The sequence below is a fragment of the Delphinus delphis genome, chromosome 9 (assembly GCF_949987515.2).
Source record: "Delphinus delphis chromosome 9, mDelDel1.2, whole genome shotgun sequence".
Classification (NCBI taxonomy): Eukaryota; Metazoa; Chordata; class Mammalia; order Artiodactyla; family Delphinidae; genus Delphinus; species Delphinus delphis.
The window spans coordinates 81,296,631-81,305,963 of record NC_082691.1 but is presented as its reverse complement, the minus strand read 5'-3'; the positions used below and the strand labels follow the sequence as shown (position 1 = coordinate 81,305,963).

At 35.6% G+C, this 9,333-nt stretch overlaps 1 pseudogene; it reads right to left on the bottom strand.

The window, feature by feature from the left end:
• Positions 1-8,555: 8,555 nt before the first annotated feature.
• On the bottom strand, positions 8,556-9,059 carry LOC132430737 (large ribosomal subunit protein P1 pseudogene; annotated as a pseudogene).
• Between the last annotated feature and the right edge of the window lie 274 nt (positions 9,060-9,333).

Genomic DNA, 9,333 nt, shown 5'->3' with positions numbered 1-9,333 from the left:
ATTTTCAAAAGTACTTTTTGATCTATTATCACATTTTATCTTCAGGAAAGAGATTATAAATGATCCACATATGACAGCTAAGGGAACTGAGACATTGAGAAATGGAGACTTTTCCAAGTTTAACTGCTAATAAATCCAAGAACCAGTACTACAGCTCAAGGTTTCTGATGGTTTCAAACATGGTGCTTGAGAAATATCAGGTAATTAATTCAAAACTATTGCCCCTAAATAGCAGTTTAGAGATACTCCCAGATGAGTGGGAATCTTGTGTGCAGTGAATTATAATATTAGCTAAACAGAACCAAGTTATATATAAATTATAATTAGACTGGGCAACCTGACAGTTTACACTGTTTGTTTCCTCTGTGCAGGCAGCATGTATGCAGGGTCAGCTGAGCTGAGAAACCTTTCCATTTAGAATGCATTTGGATACTGGTTAGCATAATTCTGCTATCAGCATGCTTCTTCTTTCCTAGCAGATTGACTATACTATTCTTTATTTGTCAAGATCTGAGAGTCATCCAACTAAGTGAAAGGAACAAGGACAATCCTATTTCCCCCCAAAAGTCAATGTTCTTTCATTACTCATTGCTTTTCATTTTTGCATTCATTATAAAATTGTGGTCTCTAAGTGGACATTTTAAAGGCACATATCTTCTCAGCCAAGCTCCCCATCTTAGCACAAAAAGACTGAGTACACAAATTGAACATGAGGCTAATGTCAATGGTGGGGACAACAATCCTCAAAGGACTTAAGGAGTTGACAGGGCCCTTGTTCTTTGGGTCATTTCCTTTACTATGTATAGTTTTTTTGTCAGTACTGAAATTGCTGGCAAAAGATTCTAAAACTCAGGTCTGAGTAGTATTGATCCCTTGTACATAAACTTTTTTACTGGGCATCGGTGAAGACAATTGTCTTTTTTAAGATCCATCACAAGAATTCAGTATGATATCATTTAACTTTCATGCTTTCAAAATATATAAATAATAACTCTTATGTGCATTTCTCCATTGGATTTGAAGATGTCTACACTTTTCATAGGAAGAACTAGTCAAGAAAAGAATAAATGATGCATATCTAATATAGATTAATTTTTCCTTATAATTCCATGACGGTATATTCTCTGCAATCAGTAAAATATTATACAGTTTTGTATACTGACATAGAAAACAGCAAAACTGCTTTACTCAGTAACTCTTTTATTCTTTGGTTTACCATCTTATACATAACAATATGCATATTATATGCATGTTATTTATATTGTTTTATATGTTATAAGTATATTCCACCTTTGTCGAAGGAGTTTGCAATCTAGACCATCGATAATAAGATGTTGTCTGAATACTGTATAGCTGGGTCATTGTGTTCTACTCCGGATCGAACCGCATATATTTTTAAAGAAATTGCATGAATCCAAGACTAATTAATCATTTTTTAAAGGAAATAAGAATGAAATACTAGAACCTTACACTTTCAATTAACTTCTTATTTTTCTCTATATTTTTTACCCTGACAAGTTATTTTTTTTTATCTGGGTGCTATCTATTCCAGGTGCATTATAAATTCTCACGTTCTGGCATTTTGAAACTCATGTATTCACAAATTGGGAGTTCCTCAATTGCCTGGTAAACATAATATAAAGGGCTGGTTTCTAGTATTGAGTTTTTCACCTTACCTTCCAATATTCAGAAGCTTCAATATACAATTTTTTAAAGAATATAAAATAATCGATATTTATCAAGCTCTTCTTGGGTAAAGGGGATCTACAATTGAATTTTACTAAAGCAGTAAATTATTATTCAAACTCTATTTTGTATCTGACATTTGTAAATCTACTCTATCTATCTAACATACAGCCAGTTCCATGTTGCCCTGAATCCCGATGGAACTAATCATCTTGTACTGGATGCAAATGCTCACCTAGACATTGTAATCAAATGACACAAACTCAATTTCTTTTATAGATAAATAAAAATAGTCTATAGCTGTGCACTCCATTTAATTTTGCATATATCAGTTTTGTTTTTTGGGTTTTTTTTAAGGAAAAGACAGAATTGAGGTGAGTGGTGCTATTTAGGGGCCATTCTGAATTGGCTTAGTCAAAATAGAAGAATTTCTATGAATGGTATGAATTTCTGAATGGTATGATTCTAAAAGCATCAACCTCTTTCCCCCTTTTTGCACTCCTTTTTCCCAAAGAGCCCTTCTCCAACCAATTTTCAAGTGCTAAAATTCTACTATTACTAGTGCTTTATTCCTTTAACCTCTGTTAAATGCAAATTCCCCTTGGCAGAATAATAATTAAAGTGATTAATGTCATCATCTCTTCAGAGTATTTCTCCAGTAAAAGTTTTCATGAGGGGAAGAGAGAAAATATAACTTAAGGAATAAAATAAATATAGAATGAAGACAGACTTCACTCATTTCACTTTTTTCCTACCGTCAGCTCTAGAAACTAAGAACAGCTACATTAATACACAGTATTATATAGTAGAGCTTGTTACAACTGAAATGTGAGCCAAAGGATAATGCCCTGTCATACTGGTATAAGCATGCAGTGGACTGCAAATCATCGGTATGTAATACAGAAGAGTATAGTAACCTGAAAGAGCACACACTTTCAGAACCTCAGAAAATACCACTTTCGGAACTGGAAGTAAAACAAATGAAAATTTGTTAACATTAACCTAATTTTGAGACCACACACAAACACAGACACATAGACACACACACACACCCCACAAACATCAATGAACATAACTCTAAAATGTTGATAACATAAACTGTAATACAATGTTTCAGTTGGATATATCTGTCATGAGGTTTTTGCTTCTAAAGGTGGCTCTGATAGTCAAAAAGTAATATTGAAAATGAGAGAATTACAGTCTGGGAAATTAATATATATAAATCTAGCACTGTCTAAGGGTACAAAATAATTCTCCAGTGTGGTTCAAAGTTCATCACTTAGACTGTATTAGCATCTGGTGGAATACACTGGAACACATACTTTTCATTGACTAAACACTAACCACCTTTCATTTGTTCCTCACCAACAGAAGTCCAAATTTGCACAGAAGGGCAATAAACCCAGCTGCAGGATCATGATGAGGAAAAGACAAGTTTTTTGTTTTTTGTTTTTGTTTTTGTTTGCGGTACGCGGGCCTCTCACCATTGTGGTCTCTCCCATTGTGGAGCACTGGCTCCGGACGCGCAGGTTCAGCGGCCATGGCTCACGGGCCCAGCTGCTCCACGGCATGTGGGATCTTCCCGGACCGGGGCATGAACCCGTGTCCCCTGCATCGGCAGGCGGACTCTCAACCACTGCACCACTAGGGAAGCCCAAAAGACAAATTTTTTAAAAAGTTAAAACCACATGCATTATTTAACTCAGCAATTACATTCCTAGGTATTTGTCCAAGGGAAATGAAAATATGTATCCATGGGCAGATGAAGAGACATACAGATGAATGGAATAGAATTGAGAGCCCAGAAATAACCCAAACATCCATGGCCAATCAATTGTTGATAAATGTGTCAAGAGGATTCATGGGGAAAGATTAGCCCTTCAACAAATGGTGCCGGGAGAATTAGATAACTGCATGCCAAAGATTGAAATTGGACCTCTACCTTATACCACATACAAATTAACTCAAAATGGATCAGTGACTTAAATATAAGAGTTAAAACCATAAAACTTTTAGAAGAATACATAGAGGTAGTTTTTCATGACCTCGTATTTGGCAATGGATTCTCAGATCTGACACCAAAAGCACAAGCAACAAAACACACACACACACACACACACACACACACACACACACACACACACACATATATATATGACTTTGTCAAAATTTAAAACTTTTGTTTCTCAAAAGACATTACTAAGGAAGTAAAAAAGCAACCTATAAAATGGAAGAAAATATTTTCAAGTCACATATCAGATCAGGGCTTAGTATCCAGAATACATAAAGAACCCTTACAACTCAACGACAAAAAGATAGAGAGCCCAATTTTTAAAAAAAAAGGGCAAATAACTTGAATAGGTAGTTCTCCAATGACAATAGATAAATGGCCAACAATGAAAAGATCTTCCCTATCATTAGTTATTAAGCAAATGCAAATTGAAATCTCAATAAGATAGCACTTCCCCCTAGTTAGTATGACTGCAATCAAAAACAAATTAAAATAACAAAAAGTAGCAAGTGTTGGTGAGGACATGGAGAAATTAGAACCCTTATACACTACTTGTGGTAATGTAAAATCATGCAGCCACTGTGGAAAAGAGTTTGACTACTTTTCAAAAAGTTAAACACAGAGTTATTATATGATCCATCAATCCTACTCTGAGGTATATGTCCAGAAGAAATGAAAATATATGTCCTTGTAGAAACTTGTACACAAATGTTTACAGCAGTATTATTCATAAAAGCCTAGAGGTGGAAACAACCCATATGTTCATCAGTGGATGAATGGGATAAACAAATTGTGGTATGCAGTTGAAGAATAATACCTCATTTCAAGACTTAATATAAAGCCAGTATCTGTGAAATGTAGATATACAGATCAATGGAAACAGAGTACAAAGTGAACTTACCCATAAATGGTTAATTGATTTTTACAAAGGTACCAAAGCAATTTAATGGAGAAAGATGTTCTTTCAAACAATGATGCTGGGAAAACCGGATATCCATTTGGGAAAAAAAAATTAACATTGACCTTATATACATCATACAAAAAATAATAACAACAATATAAATTCAAGCACAGCCATAAATAAACAACCATAGCACTTCTAGAAGAAAATACAGCAGAAAATTTTGTAAAATTTGGGGAGACAGGCCAAAAAAAACCTTTGGAACTTAGAAATTGGGCTGTATCAAATTTAAAAACCTTTACTCTGTTGAAAGAACACCATTAAGAAAAATGAAACAACGAGTCACAGAATGGAGGAAAATATATGTGATACTTCTATATGACAAAATAGACAATAGGAAAGCAAACGACTCAATTTAAAAACTGGCAAATATTTGAACAGATCCTGCCAGAAAAATTAAAATTAAATACGTAGTTCACCTTTGTGGTTCACATTGTATTTCTATTGCACTTTATAGTTCTACAGCACTTGAAAGCATAGGATTCAAAAAGCATAAAAATAAAACAACTGGCTCCTTAAGCAGCATTAAATTGAGTCTCCTCAACTAACAACAGGATAAACTGAATATCGATCCTGTTATGGGCAGGATCTGAGAAAACATATTGTAAACACATGCAGTTTAAGAAAATTATGTTATGTCAGTTAGATATGTAATATATCATCATTCTGCAGACTTACAACCTATAAGTGATTCAAGGAGAATTTTAACCACACTTAAGGAGGCTAAAAAGAAAAAAAAAAAAAAATCCCAAAGTCACAAATCAGCTTACAACATAGCTCCTTACATTGTCTCCTAACAATGAACATGTTCTTGATTTTAAAGTATACATATTCTTTTGCTCTCTTCTATTTTCACTGTCTTTTTTTGGAAGTGTGGATGGGAGATAAATTCTAAATCTGGTTCATATCCATGACCTTGCCTTGCCTTGCCTTAAATTTGGATTCAATTCCTTTCTCCATGGCTTTACTAGTTACAGTCCCAATCCCACTCAGCCTTTGCTTTGGGCCTAGGCAATTTTCAGATTCTTTACCCTACGAATATCGCTAAAATAATTAAAGTGGTAAAAGGATGATGAAACAGAGTGCACTATAAACCACTAATTACCAATAATGTTTGAAACATGGGACAATTTTCAGGAAATATTAAAGGCATATCAGGTTCTAAATATCTCAGTAGAAAGAAAGATATAGATATCACATGGGGGTTACATAGTATTTTAGCGGGAGACTCAGTTATAATAAATGTGTGAATGGGGTTGTGGCTGTTCTAACAAAATATCAGCCCTATTAAATCCAATTTAACATGAGAAATTAGGGTTGCTATTTATTCCTACTTCTTTATCCTTGAAATCCTATATCATGTGCATAACAGGAAAGTTTCACAGTTCCAAACACTGTATTTGTACAGTGAGTACAATTGTACAATAAGTACAATTTGTACAGTGAGTAAGATAAAGAGTGTATAAATGCCAGGAGAAATGTGCACTATGTTGGTGAAAACATTATTATATAGATTTTAATATTAAAATTTCTTAAGCACATAGGAGCATTCACTGTGCAAAGCAGAGTAATTTTAGAAATAGAATAGATTCAGATAATAAAGTATCTTTTTCTAGGTCTGACTTGTATTTATAGCTAGAAAAGTAGAGGATTCGTAGTGTGATATCCTATATACAAATGGCATTACATTTGAACATACATTAATTTGAGGAAATTCTCAAGAAAAGATTCCAAAGTTAGAAAATAAGGTAGTCTTTTCATAAAAGCAATATGAAACTTCATGAATTAAACAACAGTTGAAAGGTAGTACTCTAAAAACTTACTACTTGTTAAATGGGCAGAATTTAGATTCACAATATTTCAAATGAGATTAAGAAAATGTGACTCACTAATGCTGAAACTAGTCGGCTTCAGAGAAACATACAAAGAGCAATGTCTAGATACAATGAACCATTCATCGATAACAACTGATATAGAGCATAAAGAAAAAGTTCTTAGAAACTCTTTATCATGGTAATAACCCTTGATCATATGATTTCTCCAGTATAGAGAGCAGGTAATGGAAATGGAACACTTACTTGTTTTGCATAAAAATTGTGATTTATTCTAACAGGGAAGCATAAAATGAAATAAGAAGTATGTAGGTGAACTTTTAAGTTGTTGAAATGGTCAAGGTATGATTGTAAAGTCCTAATATGGATTGATAGAATCAATCTCATTTTCTCCTCGAATACTTGAGTATTTTCCATGAACAAGACACTTTGCAAGGTGGATTATACCAAGTATATAAGTATGACTTCTGCTCTAAAATGCAATAGTGCAGAAAGTAAAGAAATAAAAATCCTTTGAATTATATTGAACAACAGAACTGGGAAAGGCTGACATATTGGCAATGATGATAGATAAGATGAAGCAGAACATGAGCCTGTTTGCCATCAGATCTTACTCTTCTCCTTTTGGCTCTGGAAAATTGGTAATCTGATCCCATAAACTGTGTTTTCAAGATCTTTTACCAGTTGGCTTTCTGTTGGGCTCCACAGAAGGAAGGATAGAAGGGTGAAAGAAGAGAGGAAACAGACTACGTGTTGTCTATCTCAGGCTTAGGCATCATCTCATCCTGATCATCATGCCATGTGTGCATCTCTTTCAAGGCACCAGCTTCCAATCACTTGACTCTGGCCACTGAGTTCTCATAACATTACCTTACGTCTCTTTGTCAATGTCTAGAGATGGTAGCAACATCCTGCTATTGCTATTGCTCATCCTGTTATTGCTTGTCTGTGGACTGTCTCACCACAGTTTTCTATTCATTGTCTCTGCCTTTCCATCACCAGTGTAACGACTTATATACACTAAATTCTATTTTATACATTTTGAGTGTCTTCTGTCTTTCTGTCTAGACTCTGAGGATAAAAAACACCACCAGGGGCTCACTGGGTGTCAGTGAAAATGCTTTACTGGTATTGTATACAATTCCTTTTATGGTACTGTATACATTCCTTAAGAAACAGGTAATATTAGTAGTATCATTTGGCAAAGGAGGAAATTTAAAGTGGTTTAAATATTTTCACAAGGTCACACAACTATAAGTAGAAGGGCTAGAATTTAAATCCAGGCCATCTGACTCTAAAACTAATGCTCTAATGCACTAAAATACTAGGTCAAATCAACCTCATTACCCGCCATGTGGGAAACATCCAATAGGGATGAGAGTCTAAGCTGTCCAAATCACCAAAAGATGAATCTGGTTCAAACAGTTATTAATATCCAAGGGATTAGGGCAAGACATCATGGCTGCCATTCATTTATATATTATGTACCAAGAAATTAATGATAAAAATAGATTAGATAAAAAATCCTGACTTCATGGAGCTTACAAACTATTAGATCCTATTTTACAAACTATTACAAACTATTAAATCCTATTTTATCCGAATAGATAAAAATCCTGACTTCATGGAGCTTACAAACTATTAGAGGGTGAAAGATAATAGATGAATGAATGGTATTTGCTAGCAATAAATCCTATGATAAGAAAATAAAGAAAGGAAGATGTATAAGAAAACTCAGGATAAGTTTTGGAATTTTAAATAGGGAAGTTCTGTATTTTCTTAGATGCTCCCAAATATCTCCTTTCCTCTCTTTTGGTCCACACCCCACCTTTCAGGACTGCCTCGACTCTTTTAGACATGGATGAAATACTATGCTACAGCGGATGGGACATGGCTTAATGAATGGCCACCCAGGGCTGGCCACCATGACATGGAAGTTCAAGAGATACCCATGAAGCTTCCCCATCATGTGTTCCCCATTATATGACCTCATAGGAAGCAGGAGGCCCTCTATTATCTCTCCAGTGAACTACTTTGATGTAAAGTTCCTACTTCGATGTTGTTTTTTTTTTTTTCAAAGAACTCAGCTTTTTATTGAACGTGCTACTAAAGAGGTTTAGTCAAAAAGACCAAAGCCCATGTCATCATCAGACTCTTCAGATTCTTCTTTCTTTGCTTCCACTTTCTTCTCCTCAGCTGGGGCAGCAGTGGTGGAGGGGGCAGGACCTCCTGCTGGTGTAGCACCAGCTGCTGGGGCAGGTCCACCTGCCCCCACATTGCAGATGAGGCTCCCGATGTTGACACTGGCCAAAGCCTTTGCAAACAAGCCTGGCCAGAAAGGTTCAACATTTACACTGGCTGCTTTAACGAGGGCATTGATCTTATCCTCCATGACCGTCACCTCATTGTTGTGCAGGATGAGGGCCAAGTAGATGCAGGCGAGCTCCGAGACGGAGGCCATGGTGCGGGCAAGGGCTAGGCAGGGTCTGCCGGGCGCGGTGCTAGTCGCCGTTTGAAGAGAGGGCCTCACCCCAACGCGGCCTTAGCTTCCTCGGAAGGACCGAGCACCTTAGCGGAAGTTGAAGAAAAGGAAGCTATTTCAAAGTTTTAAAAGCATTTTATCCTAAGTGGCCATCATCGGATGAATGGATAAAGAAGATGTGGCACATATATACAATGCAATATTACTCAGCCATAAAAAGAAATGAAATTGAGTTATTTGTAGTGAGGTAGATGGACCTAGAGTCTGTCACACAGAGTGAAATAAGTCAGAAAGAGAAAGACAAATACCATATGCTAACACATACATACGGAATTTAAGAAAAAAAAATGTCATGAAGAAC